Source organism: Bufo bufo, chromosome 6, assembly GCF_905171765.1.
Source record: "Bufo bufo chromosome 6, aBufBuf1.1, whole genome shotgun sequence".
Classification (NCBI taxonomy): Eukaryota; Metazoa; Chordata; class Amphibia; order Anura; family Bufonidae; genus Bufo; species Bufo bufo.
The window spans coordinates 185,684,369-185,700,031 of record NC_053394.1 but is presented as its reverse complement, the minus strand read 5'-3'; the positions used below and the strand labels follow the sequence as shown (position 1 = coordinate 185,700,031).

At 42.7% G+C, this 15,663-nt stretch overlaps 1 long non-coding RNA gene across 1 annotated transcript; it reads right to left on the bottom strand.

Annotated features, from left to right (window-relative positions):
* Positions 1 to 2,207: 2,207 nt before the first annotated feature.
* LOC121005262 lies at positions 2,208 to 4,285 on the bottom strand. The gene is made up of 3 exons (XR_005779899.1): positions 4,115 to 4,285; positions 3,522 to 3,527; positions 2,208 to 2,374 (listed from the first exon to the last, which is right to left on the bottom strand). It is a non-coding gene; the product is annotated as an uncharacterized LOC121005262 (long non-coding RNA).
* Positions 4,286 to 15,663: the final 11,378 nt, after the last annotated feature.

The window sequence follows — 15,663 nt, the reverse complement described above, 5'->3', positions numbered from 1 at the left end:
CAGGATTTCTGATAAATATCCTCTGTGCCTTTAATGAACTGGACTTATGCATTGTTGTATTTTTGTGCACTACAATAATTGAAATTGGCACTGTGTGTTAACTGGACTTGCAAAACCCTGCTTTATTGTGGATTGCCGATTGTGAATAAGCCCCAACTGTTTATTGCTTCTATTGGGCCAAAGAACTGTTAAAACTGCTTAAAGACTGTCTGCATGTGTTGCGCTATTCATCTACTACAAACCGCATCGTTAAAACATGCGCTGCTTGCTGTTTTTGACTGGACTGTTTTGCATAAAAAATTGCCGCCTAACGGACTTGTAGTGATTTGCTGCGTCATCGCAGAGCAGCTTGGCAGGAAATTCAAAATTGTACACTCCTTCAGTGCTGAGAGAGTTAGCACCACCCCCCTATACACAGTGATTATTCAAGTTACCCCCTACCGCTCTTGTAACGGTCCGGAGCGGCCGGGTCATATGCAAATTGTGTTACCGCCCCTCTGCTGTGTAATCGCGCTGTACGTCACGGGACTTGCGTGACGTACTCTCGCGCATCGCGAGATTTGGTACGGAGAAGAGAAAAGGAGCTCCGGATCCGTCAGCCAGCCTCCACGGAGAGACAAGAGCAAGTACAAACCCCAATTTAATCCCGCAACTTATAAAGAGCCTTTATAGTCAAAAAAAGGACATTTAACCTCCGCTTTACTCTGCAATATCCTCCGGCCTGTACCGGCCGATCACTTCTTAAAGGGCCATACACCCGCAACGGTTGTCCAAAGCAACCCCATCTAAAGAGTGTGCAAAATCAAGTTTAGCCTGCAGCATTTAAATAAAACTTTATTGCCATGTCTGTACAGGAGGAAACCGCGCAGTTTGCTCTCAGCGGATCCCCTACAGCAGCCGCAGCTGGCCCCAGTACACCACCAGCCGCTGCAGCAGCCAGCATGATGCCACTAACCATGCTTTACTACTTTGGGGCCCCTTGGTTCCCCCGATACTCTGGAGAAACTCACATCCTAAGAGACTTTAAAGAGAAAATGTGTGCCTTGTTAAGATTGTACCTGTTTGCACAGAGCAGCAAATGGAAATTCTTCTAGTCCAATTAGAAGAAGCCGCACTCCGGGAAGTGAAGTCCTGGCCTAGCTCTGGAAGAAGAACCCTGGGACAGATCTTTGAGAGACTCTACACCACCTTTGAACCCAAGACCGTGTCAGAAGTCAAAATGAGGTTCTTCAGCACAAAACAACAAACCGGTGAGTCACTCAGAGACTTTGCATTGTCATTAAAAGAAGCCCTTAGAGCTGTGGTTCAGGTAGACCCCCATGAGGCAGAGAACCAAGACAAAACTTTAAAGGAACAATTCATTGAAGGTGTTAGCACTGACAATCTAAAAAGCCAGTTGAGAATGTTAGCTGCACAACACCCAAGTGTCACATTCATAGACTTTAAAGGGGTATTCCCATCTTGCTAAATCAGCCAGAGTTTCAGTTACTGCATAAATCACTTCCTGGTTTGAAGCTTCTAAAGCTGGGCGGGCTTAGGCAGCTAGAGTAAAGGCCGGCCACGCCTCCTTATGACATCACACTGAGAACTCAGTCCTGCGTGCTCGTTCATGTGAAAAGTATGACTCATCAGTCTGGCTGGCACCAGGAAGTGTCTGTGAAGCTCATCTCTCCTGCTGTGGACTCCAATCACTCAGTGAGCAATGGGAAGTGATTTTAGAGACTACCATTTGGATGTCCTGAATACTAACTACACATAAAACTTTTCATATCTATTCCAAACCCTATCTGTGCAGAAACTGTAATTCACTGCAGCCCAAATGCATGTCTGTTAGTATCCATATAATTAGTGTTTTTGTCTCCTATAAAAAAAAAATCACTGAACAGCACAGATGCAAATTTGTTATGATTAGAGCTGTACTACATTTGAGTAATAACGTGCATATTCAACTCTACTACACTTGTAGTATCTCTCCACCATTCTATATATGACATATAGAGATAATCCCCTCCTCACCAATCACTGAGGATTTTCCAGTGCATACCTAGCTCTGCTACATATCGCTGTTTTTCATTCCTCCACTTGTAGTATCTCTCCACCATTCTATATATGACATATAGAGATAATCCCCTCCTCACCAATCACTGAGGATTTTCCAGTGCATACCTAGCTCTGCTACATATCGCTGTTTTTCATTCCTCCACTTGTAGTATCTCTCCACCATTCTATATATGACATATATAGATAATCTTCTCCACACCAATCACTGAGGATGTTCCAGCGCATGCCTAGCTCTGCTACATATCGCTGTTTTTCACTCCTCCACTTGTAGTATCTCTCCACCATTCTATATATGACATATATAGATAATCCCCTCCACACCAATAACTGAGAATGTTCCAGCACATACCTAGCTCTGCTACATATCAGTGTATTACCCTCCACTTGTACTATCTCACCACCATTCAATAGATGACATATATACAGTGGGGGAAATAATTATTTGACCCCTCACTGATTTTGTAAGTTTGTCCAATGACAAAGAAATGAAAAGTCTCAGAACAGTATCATTTCAATGGTAGGTTTATTGTAACAGTGGCAGATAGCACATCAAAAGGAAAATCGAAAAAATAACTTTAAATAAAAGATAGCAACTGATTTGCATTTCATTGAGTTAAATAAGTATTTGAACCCCTACCAACCATTAAGAGTTCTGGCTCCCACAGAGTGGTTAGACACTTCTACTCAATTAGTCACCCTCATTAAGGACACCTGTCTTAACTAGTCACCTGTATAAAAGACACCTGTCCACAGAATCAATCAATCAAGCAGACTCCAAACTCTCCAACATGGGAAAGACCAAAGAGCTGTCCAAGGATGTCAGAGACAAAATTGTAGACCTGCACAAGGCTGGAATGGGCTACAAAACCATTAGCAAGAAGCTGGGAGAGAAGGTGACAACTGTTGGTGCGATTGTTCGAAAATGGAAGGAGCACAAAATGACCATCAATCGACCTCGCTCTGGGGCTCCACGCAAGATCTCACCTCGTGGGGTGTCAATGGTTCTGAGAAAGGTGAAAAAGCATCCTAGAACTACACGGGAGGAGTTAGTTAATGACCTCAAATTAGCAGGGACCACAGTCACCAAGAAAACCATTGGAAACACATTACACCGCAATGGATTAAAATCCTGCAGGGCTCGCAAGGTCCCCCTGCTCAGGAAGGCACATGTGCAGGCCCGTCTGAAGTTTGCCAATGAACACCTGAATGATTCAGAGAGTGACTGGGAGAAGGTGCTGTGGTCTGATGAGACCAAAATAGAGCTCTTTGGCATTAACTCAACTCGCTGTGTTTGGAGGAAGAAAAATGCTGCCTATGACCCCCAAAACACCGTCCCCACCGTCAAGCATGGGGGTGGAAACATTTTGCTTTGGGGGTGTTTTTCTGCTAAGGGCACAGGACAACTTATTCGCATAAACGGGAAAATGGACGGAGCCATGTATCGTGAAATCCTGAGCGACAACCTCCTTCCCTCTGCCAGGAAACTGAAAATGGGTCGTGGATGGGTGTTCCAGCACGACAATGACCCAAAACATACAGCAAAGGCAACAAAGGAGTGGCTCAAGAAGAAGCAGATTAAGGTCATGGAGTGGCCTAGTCAGTCTCCGGACCTTAATCCAATCGAAAACCTATGGAGGGAGCTCAAGCTCAGAGTTGCACAGAGACAGCCTCGAAACCTTAGGGATTTAGAGATGATCTGCAAAGAGGAGTGGACCAACATTCCTCCTAAAATGTGCGCAAACTTGGTCATCAATTACAAGAAACGTTTGACCTCTGTGCTTGCAAACAAGGGTTTTCCACCAAGTATTAAGTCTTTTTTTGTTAGAGGGTTCAAATACTTATTTCACTCAATGAAATGCAAATCAGTTGCTATCTTTTATTTAAAGTTATTTTTTCGATTTTCCTTTTGATGTGCTATCTGCCACTGTTACAATAAACCTACCATTGAAATGATACTGTTCTGAGACTTTTCATTTCTTTGTCATTGGACAAACTTACAAAATCAGTGAGGGGTCAAATAATTATTTCCCCCACTGTAGATAATCCCCTCCACACCAATCACTGAGAATGTTCAAGCGCATACCTAGCTCTGCTACATATCGCTGTTTTTCAATCCTCCACTTGTAGTATCTCTCCACCATTCTATATATGACATATATAAATAATCCCCTCCACACCAATCACTGAGAATGTTCCAGTGCATACCTAGCTCTGCTACATATCAGTGTATTACCCTCCACTTGTACTATCTCTCCACCATTCTATATATGACATATATTGATAATCTCCTCCACACCAATCACTGAGAATGTTCCAGTGCATACCTAGCTGTCACGGGTGTATGTGAGCAACGATAGTAATTCACAGTACAGAGCAACTGACTGGACCCAGAACTAGGGAGGATAAAGGGTGACCCCTGTCCGACCCTCAACGCTTTCCCTATTCTGCTAAAGCACATGCCCGGATCCAAAAGGCGGAACGAGGCATGCCCACGTGCCTAAGACTAATGACCACTGTAACCCCTACAATAGTGGAAGGGGCACGGCCACCAGTGCCCTACTCAGTATATGGAGGGAACCGTGGCCACCTCAGATCCAGTCAGAAAACAAACAGGAATACAACAATGTCTGCAGACTTAGCTGAAGGTGTTGTAGCCGCAGAGAAGACGGATCCAAGGACAGGCTGGCAAAATCCGGAGTGCTAGCTGCAGCGGAACACAGGTCCAGTGGACTGATAGCTACAAGTGAAGAAACCAAAGCAAGAGCCACAACTGAAGTGAGAACTATAATCCACATCCTATCATAGGAGGAGGGGTAATATAAAGAGAAGGAAATCAAACACATGAAGGACAGCTGTGGTGAAAGAAACCAGAAGTAAACAGAGTAGTGAGAACGCCTCCCAGCTCTAGTAGTGACATCATCACAGGGGTGGAGAAACAGAGCTGTGAGAACGTCCCAAAGCTCTGGTAGTGACAGTACCCCCCCCTCTACGGGTGGACTCCGGACACCCAGGACCCACCTTCTCAGGATGAGCCCTATGAAATGCCCTGATGAGGCGAGTGGCTTTAATGTCCGACACCGGAACCCACATCCTCTCCTCAGGACCATAACCCTTCCAATGAACGAGGTACTGAAGAGAACCGCGGACCATGCGAGAGTCCACAATTCTGGAAACCTCAAACTCCAGATTGCCATCAACCAAAATCGGAGGAGGAGGCAAAGAGGAGGGTACCGTGGGCTGGACATATGGTTTTAAGAGAGATCTGTGAAATACATTATGTATCTTCCAAACCCGTGGAAGATCAAGACGGAAGGCAACAGGATTGATGACTGACAAGATTTTATAAGGCCCAATAAACTTGGGACCCAATTTCCAGGAGGGAACCTTCAACTTAATGTTTCTAGTAGACAACCACACCAGATCACCCACATTCAGGTCCGGACCAGGCACACGCTTATACCTCTCACTCATCTTTTTAAGATTACTCTGAATCTTTTGCCAAATGGTAGACAAAGACGAGGAAAATCTCTCCTCCTCAGGTAAACCAGAAAGAGCCCCTCCCGAGAATGTACCAAACTGCGGATGGAACCCATATGCACCAAAGAATGGTGACTCACCAGAAGATTCCTGACGACGGTTGTTCAGAGCAAACTCAGCAAGAGGGAGAAATGAACACCAATCCTCCTGGTTCTCTGAAACAAAACAGCGCAAATATGTCTCCAGATTCTGATTAAGGCGCTCAGTCTGACCATTCGACTGCGGATGAAAAGCAGAAGAGAAGGACAGCCGAACCCCCAGACGAGAACAGAAAGCCTTCCAGAACCTGGACACAAACTGCGTGCCTCTATCGGAAACAATATCAGAGGGAATGCCGTGCAATTTAACAATATGGTCGACAAAAGCTTGCGCCAACGTTTTAGCATTGGGTAAACCAGGGAAAGGTACGAAATGAGCCATCTTGCTAAAACGGTCCACCACCACCAGGATCACCGACTTCCCCGAGGAACGAGGAAGATCCGTGATAAAGTCCATGGACAGGTGTGTCCAAGGACGGGAAGGAATGGGTAACGGGAGAAGGGAACCTGAAGGCCGTGAACGAGGGACCTTAGCGCGAGAGCACGTCTCACAAGCAGCCACAAAACCCTCCACCGACTTACGAAGAGCCGGCCACCAAAATCTCCGAGCAATGAGATCCACCGTGGCTCTACTCCCGGGGTGACCAGCAAGAACCGTATCATGATGCTCCTTAAAGAGTTTGTGACGTAGCTCAGGAGGCACGAACAACTTCCCAGAAGGACAACGGGCAGGTGTCTCAGTCTGGGCAGCCTGGACCTCGGCCTCCAAATCGGAATATAGAGCAGAAACAACTACCCCCTCCGCCAAAATGGGACAGTCAAACTCCCGGTGAGGAGGTAGCTCCTGAACACCGCTCTCGGAAAACACGTCCGAGAAATCAGAGAGAAATGATGGCACCGTTTTAGTAGACACCTCTGCAAAAGTCGCTGTGAGACAATTCTCTCTACAAAAATCACTCCACTCATTTATTTGCCTTCCTTGCCAATCAATAGTGGGGTTATGTCTAGTGAGCCAGGGTAACCCCAAAACTAGAGGAGACGGCAATCCGTTAAGGACAAAACAAGATATATCCTCCACATGAGTGTCACCTACAGCTAGCCGGATATTGTGAACAATGCCCTTCAGAGATCTCTGTGAGAGTGGAGCAGAGTCAATAGCAAAAACAGGTATATCTTTATCTAATGTGCAAACCTGAAAACCATGCATGGCTACAAATTGAGTGTCAATAAGATTGACGGCCGCTCCACTATCGACAAAAATCTCGCAAGAAATGACTTTGCTCTCTAGCGCCACCCTGGCAGACAGGAGAAAACGGGAACTGCAGGTCAGAGGAAAAGCATCAAATCCTACATCAACTTTGCCCAAAGTAGCAGATGAAGCAGAACTTGATGATTTACCTTTTGAGATTTTTCTCTTATTATCGCTCTTAATCGGGTTCAAGAATCTCCTAGACGGACAAACATTTGCCAAATGACCTATGCCCCCACAACAAAAACATACCATACTCTGAGGACTAAATCCTCTTTTATCAGGGGCAAGTCGAGCTAGCTGCATGGGCTCCTCCTCAGAGGGGAGCGAGACAGGATGAGGCCCCTGCACACTGAATGAGTCCGCACCACTGCCCCTAGACTGACAATGGCTGGACAGAGAGGTCTCGTTTCTTTCTCTTAGACGCCTGTCAAGGCGTACCGCCAAGGACATGGCAGACTCTAAGGACGTTGGTCTCTCATGGAAAGCAAACGCATCCTTTAATCTCTCCGAGAGACCATGACAGAACTGACTCCGGAGTGCAGCATCATTCCAACCCGAATCAGCTGCCCATCTCCGAAATTCAGAACAATAAAGCTCCGCAGACCGTTTGTTCTGGCATAAAACACGTAGGTTAGATTCGGCCAGAGCAACACGATCCGGGTCATCATAAATCTGCCCCAGGGCCACAAAAAATCCCTCCACGGATCGAAGGGAGGGATCCCTTGATGGCAGCGAAAAAGCCCAAGTCTGAGCATTACCCCTGAGCAGGGAGATGACAATCCTCACCCTCTGCTCTTGATTACCAGAAGAGTGAGGACACAAGCAAAAATGGAGTTTGCATGCCTCTCTGAAACGAACAAAATTCTCACTGCCCCCGGAGAACGTCTCCGGAAGTGAGACTTTTGGCTCGCAACAGACTCCATGAGCCGGAGCAGGGCCCAATGCTTGAAGCTGGGTCATAGATTGACGGAGATCCGCTACTTCCAAAGAAAGACCCTGCATGCGGTCAACCAGGTCAGAAAGCGGATCCATGTCAAAAAAGGACGGTTTTGGTGGATTATAATGTCACGGGTGTATGTGAGCAACGATAGTAATTCACAGTACAGAGCAACTGACTGGACCCAGAACTAGGGAGGATAAAGGGTGACCCCTGTCCGACCCTCAACGCTTTCCCTATTCTGCTAAAGCACATGCCCGGATCCAAAAGGCGGAACGAGGCATGCCCACGTGCCTAAGACTAATGACCACTGTAACCCCTACAATAGTGGAAGGGGCACGGCCACCAGTGCCCTACTCAGTATATGGAGGGAACCGTGGCCACCTCAGATCCAGTCAGAAAACAAACAGGAATACAACAATGTCTGCAGACTTAGCTGAAGGTGTTGTAGCCGCAGAGAAGACGGATCCAAGGACAGGCTGGCAAAATCCGGAGTGCTAGCTGCAGCGGAACACAGGTCCAGTGGACTGATAGCTACAAGTGAAGAAACCAAAGCAAGAGCCACAACTGAAGTGAGAACTATAATCCACATCCTATCATAGGAGGAGGGGTAACATAAAGAGAAGGAAATCAAACACATGAAGGACAGCTGTGGTGAAAGAAACCAGAAGTAAACAGAGTAGTGAGAACGCCTCCCAGCTCTAGTAGTGACATCATCACAGGGGTGGAGAAACAGAGCTGTGAGAACGTCCCAAAGCTCTGGTAGTGACACTAGCTCTGCTACATATCAGTGTTTTTCCCTCCTCCACTTGTACTATCTCTTCACCATTCTATATATGACATATATTGATAATCTCCTCCACACCAATCACTGAGAATGTTCCAACGCATACCTAGCGTTGCTACATATCAGTGTATTACCCTCCACTTGTACTATCTCACCTTTATTCGATATATGACATATATAGATAATCTCCTCCACACCAATCACTGAGAATGTTCCAGCGCATGCCTAGCTCTGCTACATATCGCTGTTTTTCACTCCTCCACTTGTAGTATCTCACCACCATTCGATATATGACATATATAGATAATCCCCTCCACACCAATCACTGAGAATGTTCCAGCGCATACCTAGCTCTGCTACATATCGCTGTTTTTCACTCCTCCACTTGTAGTATCTCTCCACCATTCTATATATGACATATATAGATAATCCCCTCCACACCAATCACTGAGAATGTTCCAGCGCATACCTAACTCTTCTACATATCAGTGTATTACCCTCCACTTGTAGTATCTCTCCACCATTCTATACATGACATATATAGATAATCCCCTCCACACCAATCACTGAGGATGTTCCAGCGCATACCTGGCTCTGCTACATATCAGTGTTTTTCAATCCTCCACTTGTACTATCTCTCCACCATTCTATATATGACATATATAGATAATCCCCTCCACACCAATCACTGAGAATGTTCCAGCGCATACCTAGCTCTGCTACATATCAGTGCATTACCCTCCACTTGTACTATCTCTCCACCATTCTATATATGACATATATAGATAATCTCCTCCACACCAATCACTGAGAATGTTCCAGCGCATGCCTAGCTCTGCTACATATCGCTGTTTTTCACTCCTCCACTTGTAGTATCTCTCCACCATTATATATATTACATATATACTGTAGATAATCCCCTCCACACCAATCACTGAGGATGTTCCAGCGCATACCTAGCTCTGCTACATATCGCTGTTTTTCACTCCTCCACTTGTAGTATCTCTCCACCATTATATATATGACATATATAGATAATCCCCTCCACACCAATCACTGAGAATGTTCCAACGCATGCCTAGCTCTGCTACATATCGCTGTTTTTCACTCCTCCACTTGTAGTATCTCTCCACCATTCTATATATGACATATATAGATAATCCCCTCCACACCAATCACTGAGAATGTTGCAGCGCATGCCTAGCTCTGCTACATATCGCTGTTTTTCACTCCTCCACTTGTAGTATCTCTCCACCATTATATATATGACATATATAGAAAATCTCCTCCACACCAATCACTGAGGATGTTCCAGCGCATGCCTAGCTCTGCTACATATCGCTGTTTTTCACTCCTCCACTTGTAGTATCTCTCCACCATTCTATATATGACATATATAGATAATCCACTCCACACCAATCACTGAGGATGTTCCAGCGCATACCTAGCTCTGCTACATATCGCTGTTTTTCACTCCTCCACTTGTAGTATCTCTCCAACATTCTATATATGACATATATAGATAATCCCCTCCACACCAATCACTGAGAATGTTCCAGCGCATACCTAGCTCTACTACATATCAGTGTATTACCCTCCACTTGTACTATCTCTCCACCATTCTATATATGACATATACTACATATCAGTGTATTACCCTCCACTTGTACTATCTCTCCACCATTCTATATATGACATATATAGATAATCCCCTCGACACCAATCACTGAGGATGTTCCAGCGCATACCTAGCTCTGCTACATATTGCTGTTTTTCACTCCTCCACTTGTACTATCTCTCCACCATTCTATATATGACATATATTGATAATCCCCTCCACACCAATCACTGAGGATGTTCCAGCGCATACCTGGCTCTGCTACATATCAGTGTTTTTCACTCCTCCACTTGTAGTATCTCTCCACCATTCTATATATGACATATATAGATAATCCCCTCCACACCAATCACTGAGAATGTTCCAACGCATGCCTAGCTCTGCTACATATCGCTGTTTTTCACTCCTCCACTTGTAGTATCTCTCCACCATTCTATATATGACATATATAGATAATCCACTCCACACCAATCACTGAGGATGTTCCAGCGCATGCCTAGCTCTGCTACATATCGCTGTTTTTCACTCCTCCACTTGTACTATCTCACCACCATTCTATATATGACATATATAGATAATCCACTCCACACCAATCACTGAGGATGTTCCAGCGCATACCTAGCTCTGCTACATATCGCTGTTTTTCACTCCTCCACTTGTAGTATCTCTCCAACATTCTATATATGACATATATAGATAATCCCCTCCACACCAATCACTGAGAATGTTCCAGCGCATACCTAGCTCTACTACATATCAGTGTATTACCCTCCACTTGTACTATCTCTCCACCATTCTATATATGACATATACTACATATCAGTGTATTACCCTCCACTTGTACTATCTCTCCACCATTCTATATATGACATATATAGATAATCCCCTCCACACCAATCACTGAGGATGTTCCAGCGCATACCTAGCTCTGCTACATATTGCTGTTTTTCACTCCTCCACTTGTACTATCTCTCCACCATTCTATATATGACATATATTGATAATCCCCTCCACACCAATCACTGAGGATGTTCCAGCGCATACCTGGCTCTGCTACATATCAGTGTTTTTCACTCCTCCACTTGTAGTATCTCTCCACCATTCTATATATGACATATATAGATAATCCCCTCCACACCAATCACTGAGAATGTTCCAACGCATGCCTAGCTCTGCTACATATCGCTGTTTTTCACTCCTCCACTTGTAGTATCTCTCCACCATTCTATATATGACATATATAGATAATCCCCTCCACACCAATCACTGAGAATGTTCCAGCGCATACCTAGCTCTGCTACATATCAGTGTATTATCCTCCACTTGTACTATCTCTCCACCATTCTATATATGACATATATTGATAATCCCCCCACACCAATCACTGAGGATGTTTCAGCGCATACCTAGCTCTGCTACATATCGCTGTTTTTCACTCCTCCACTTGTAGTATCTCTCCACCATTCTATATATGACATATATAGATAATCCCCTCCACACCAATCACTGAGAATGTTGCAGCGCATGCCTAGCTCTGCTACATATCGCAGTTTTTCACTCCTCCACTTGTAGTATCTCTCCACCATTCTATATATGACATATATAGATAATCCCCTCCACACCAATCACCGAGAATGTTCCAGCGCATACCTAGCTCTGCTACATATCGCTGTTTTTTACTCCTCCACTTGTAGTATCTCTCCACCATTCTATATATGACATATATGGATAATCCCCTCCACACCAATCACTGAGAATGTTCCAGCGCATACCTAGCTCTGCTACATATCAGTGTTTTTTACTCCTCCACTTGTAGTATCTCTCCACCATTCTATATATGACATATATTGATAATCCCCTCCACACCAATCACCTAGGATGTTCCAGCGCATACCTGGCTCTGCTACATATCAGTGTTTTTCACTCCTCCACTTGTAGTATCTCTCCACCATTCTATAAATGTCATATATAGATAATCCCCTCCACACCAATCACTGAGGATGTACCAGCGCATAATGGGCTCTGCTACATATCAGTGTTTTTCACTCCACCACTTGTACTGTCTCATCCTATTCTATATAGGACATATATAGATAATCCCCTCCACACCAATCACTGAGGATGTACCAGCGCATACCTGGCTCTGCTACATATCAGTGTTTTTTACTCCTCCACTTGTAGTATCTCTCCACCATTCTATATATGACATATATAGATAATCCCCTCCACACCAATCACTGAGAATGTTCCAGCGCATACCTGGCTCTGCTACATATCAGTGTATTACCCTCCACTTGTACTATCTCACCACCATTCTATATATGACATATATAGATAATCCCCTCCACACCAATCACTGAGAATGTTCCAGCGCATACCTAGCTCTGCTACATATCGCTGTTTTTCACTCCTCCACTTGTAGTATCTCTCCACCATTCTATATATGACATATATAGATAATCCCCTCCACACCAATCACTGAGGATGTACCAGCGCATACCTGGCTCTGCTACATTTTTGGTGTTTTAACGGTGAAAATAGTCTGCAATTTAGATAAATGCATATTTTATTAGATTTAAATTATTTTATTTTTTCACAGTTATCTACGAGTTCCATGCATATCGTCAGTTTACAACCTGGATCTATAGATTTCTTGGCAAACATGTACGGATACAAATTCCCTCATGTGTAACAAAAACAATAAGGGAGCCTTTTCCTGACCCTGAAGGATGATATACCCGTTTCCAATACTATTCTGATGTTTCCCTGTTTTTTGCTCATTTAGATTTAAAAATTTTTGTATTTTTTGCTAAACCAAATATTATATTTTGGTATTTTCATTTATTAAAGTATTTTTATATCAATATTATTTATTAAATTGCAATTGTTGTATTATATTCTTTTTTTTATATAAAATTTTATATAAATTTTTTAAAAAATTTTTACTATGGTAGTTTGTAATTATTTTTGGTATTGCAATTTATTTTATTTACTAAGTTTATAATACAGAAATCCAGTGGGTTCCACCTTGAACAACTTGAAAAATTGTATAAAAATTCTGCCAGATATTTGAACATTTTTTTTTAATAACAATAACTCTAATTAACATTAGCAACATGTACATGTAAAACGATATGTTATAATTACTAGAAACTAAACAATTTAACAACATTTACAATAAGGATAACCATAATATGCATTAGTAAAGTAAATGTAAATAAAACAATATAATGACAAAATTTAGTAATATCATTGTAGAAAATTTATTTTCTAAAGAGATGTCTTCGCACCAGATCTTCTTTAGATGGCCTTTCAACTGGTGCTATGTTTCGGGGTAAACTGGGCAAGGCAGATTCCCATGTGGATTCTAATTTTCCCTCAGCAAGTTCAATAATTCTAATGACTATTGGCTTCAAAAATTCTTGAGACCGTGGTTCGTACAGTAACTTGACCATCCAGGCTTTTTGTGCTTTACTGTACTCAAATCTATATTTTTCAGCTTGTTCCTGACCCTCTGCATCAGTCCTTTCTTGGAAAACTGCCTGTACTCTGCCAATATTTGTATTGTGATCCAAAACAGCGAGTGTTGTACGAGCAACCATGGCCTCGAAATAGAAATGCATCCGTTTAGGTCGGTACTTTATTACGCAGGAGTGGAAAACCTCTAAATCTCCTGTATGACAAATAAAACAAAGATGTTCAATGTCATTTATAAGTATTTGACTTTCAACAATACTTTTCAGCTTTTCATATGCGGCAGAGTGATCAAGGAGCCACTTTTTATCTTCTATTTCTGTGTGATGATGGCACCGTGAGTATTCATCTTCTGTTTCCCATTCGTGTATATTTAATACATGTTTTAGAACGGACTTCCATCTTATCACTAATTTTGTAGGGTTGCCATCACAATTTCTAGCGCACCACCAAAGATGTTTTTTTATGGAGGATATCCACGGTGAGAGGGCAGAACAAGTTTTGTTTTTTGAAGCAGTTAGAACTGACTTTGCCAGATGCCAAACATCAAATTGATGGATTATCCGTGGATATTCATCTTTTATTAGTTTACGTATTGAAACATGGCGATCGGTTACCACTATTCTAACATTTATATTATTTTCTATAATTCGGTCGATTGTTTCTTTAAAAGCCTTTTTTTCTAGGCTAACTGAAGATGCCGGAAGAATTATTTGTACCACACTAAAGTCGACTATTTTTCCTTGGTCAGTCTCCATCATTGTATATATACAATATTTAGCTGAAAAACCAGGGCTGTCAGATTGACCGTCACCCGCCAAGCATACCGCTGATCTTCCTAGTGCAGAGACAATTTTTGCACGTTCTTGTTGCCATTCTTCGTGTATGCTTGGAAAAATGTATTTTGGCTGGTAACGGTAATGGGTTGAACGAGATATCATAAAAATATTTATTATATCAAAAAAATATATATTTTGAGGAAGTGGTTCCCACTAAGCACTATTGCACTAGACAAGAGTAGGTTGCCAGCGGAAATGCGATTTACTCGCGGCTGGCTGGTCCATAGTAGTTGAATGTGACCCCGGACACATTTCACATCCAAGTTAATCGCAGATCCTATCTGTCTAATTTTCTTATGAGTTAGTTGACTCCCACATGACTTCCTATATTGGCATGGAATCATACTGATCAGACTATCCAGGCAACTTTCGAAAACTATAAAAAAAATATCAATAACAGGGTCTTTGATATCACCTCCAATTATATCCATTTGGTTCTTATCGATTGTAACTTAATCTAGTGGCTCTATCTCATCCTCAAAGTCTTCTAGGAATGTAGATAAATCTTCGTCTTCCTCTTCATCAGATTCAATAATTACCCCCGGTGATAAATCAGGTTCTTCTTCTATAGCATCATTTTCATCTTCCACTAAATTTCTACTTGTAAATTGAATTGTATGACAATCTCTAATGTTTGTTTTCTTCAAAGGTGACAGTTCTTTTATTTCTAATCTGCTGCACAGTTTGGCAGCACTCAATGGTGTCGAATAAAATAAACTTTGTGACATCTCAATGTCTTCACTGAATTGTATATTATCATAGTCAGAATGCTTGGATGGTTCAATTTCTTCTTCTAACAGGTCTATTTGGCCATTATCTGAACTTTCATCTTTGTTCAACTGTCCTTTACCACTCGCGAGTGATGTTTTTTCAGAGGTTTTTCCTTTTTTATTATTTTTTCCAGAAAAAGATCCTTTGGCACTTTTTACACGGTCCTTCAATAGACAACACTGTGTTCCTCGTTGACGATATCTTATTTTTTTGGTCTGGATACCAATATTGACTTTGGAAACATAACTAGTATCAAGGACAAATGTCTTATGATCCTTACAACCAATATATGTCAGTATTTGTTGACTTATCAACCATGGTTGGCAAGCTATAATTAGGAAGTAAAACA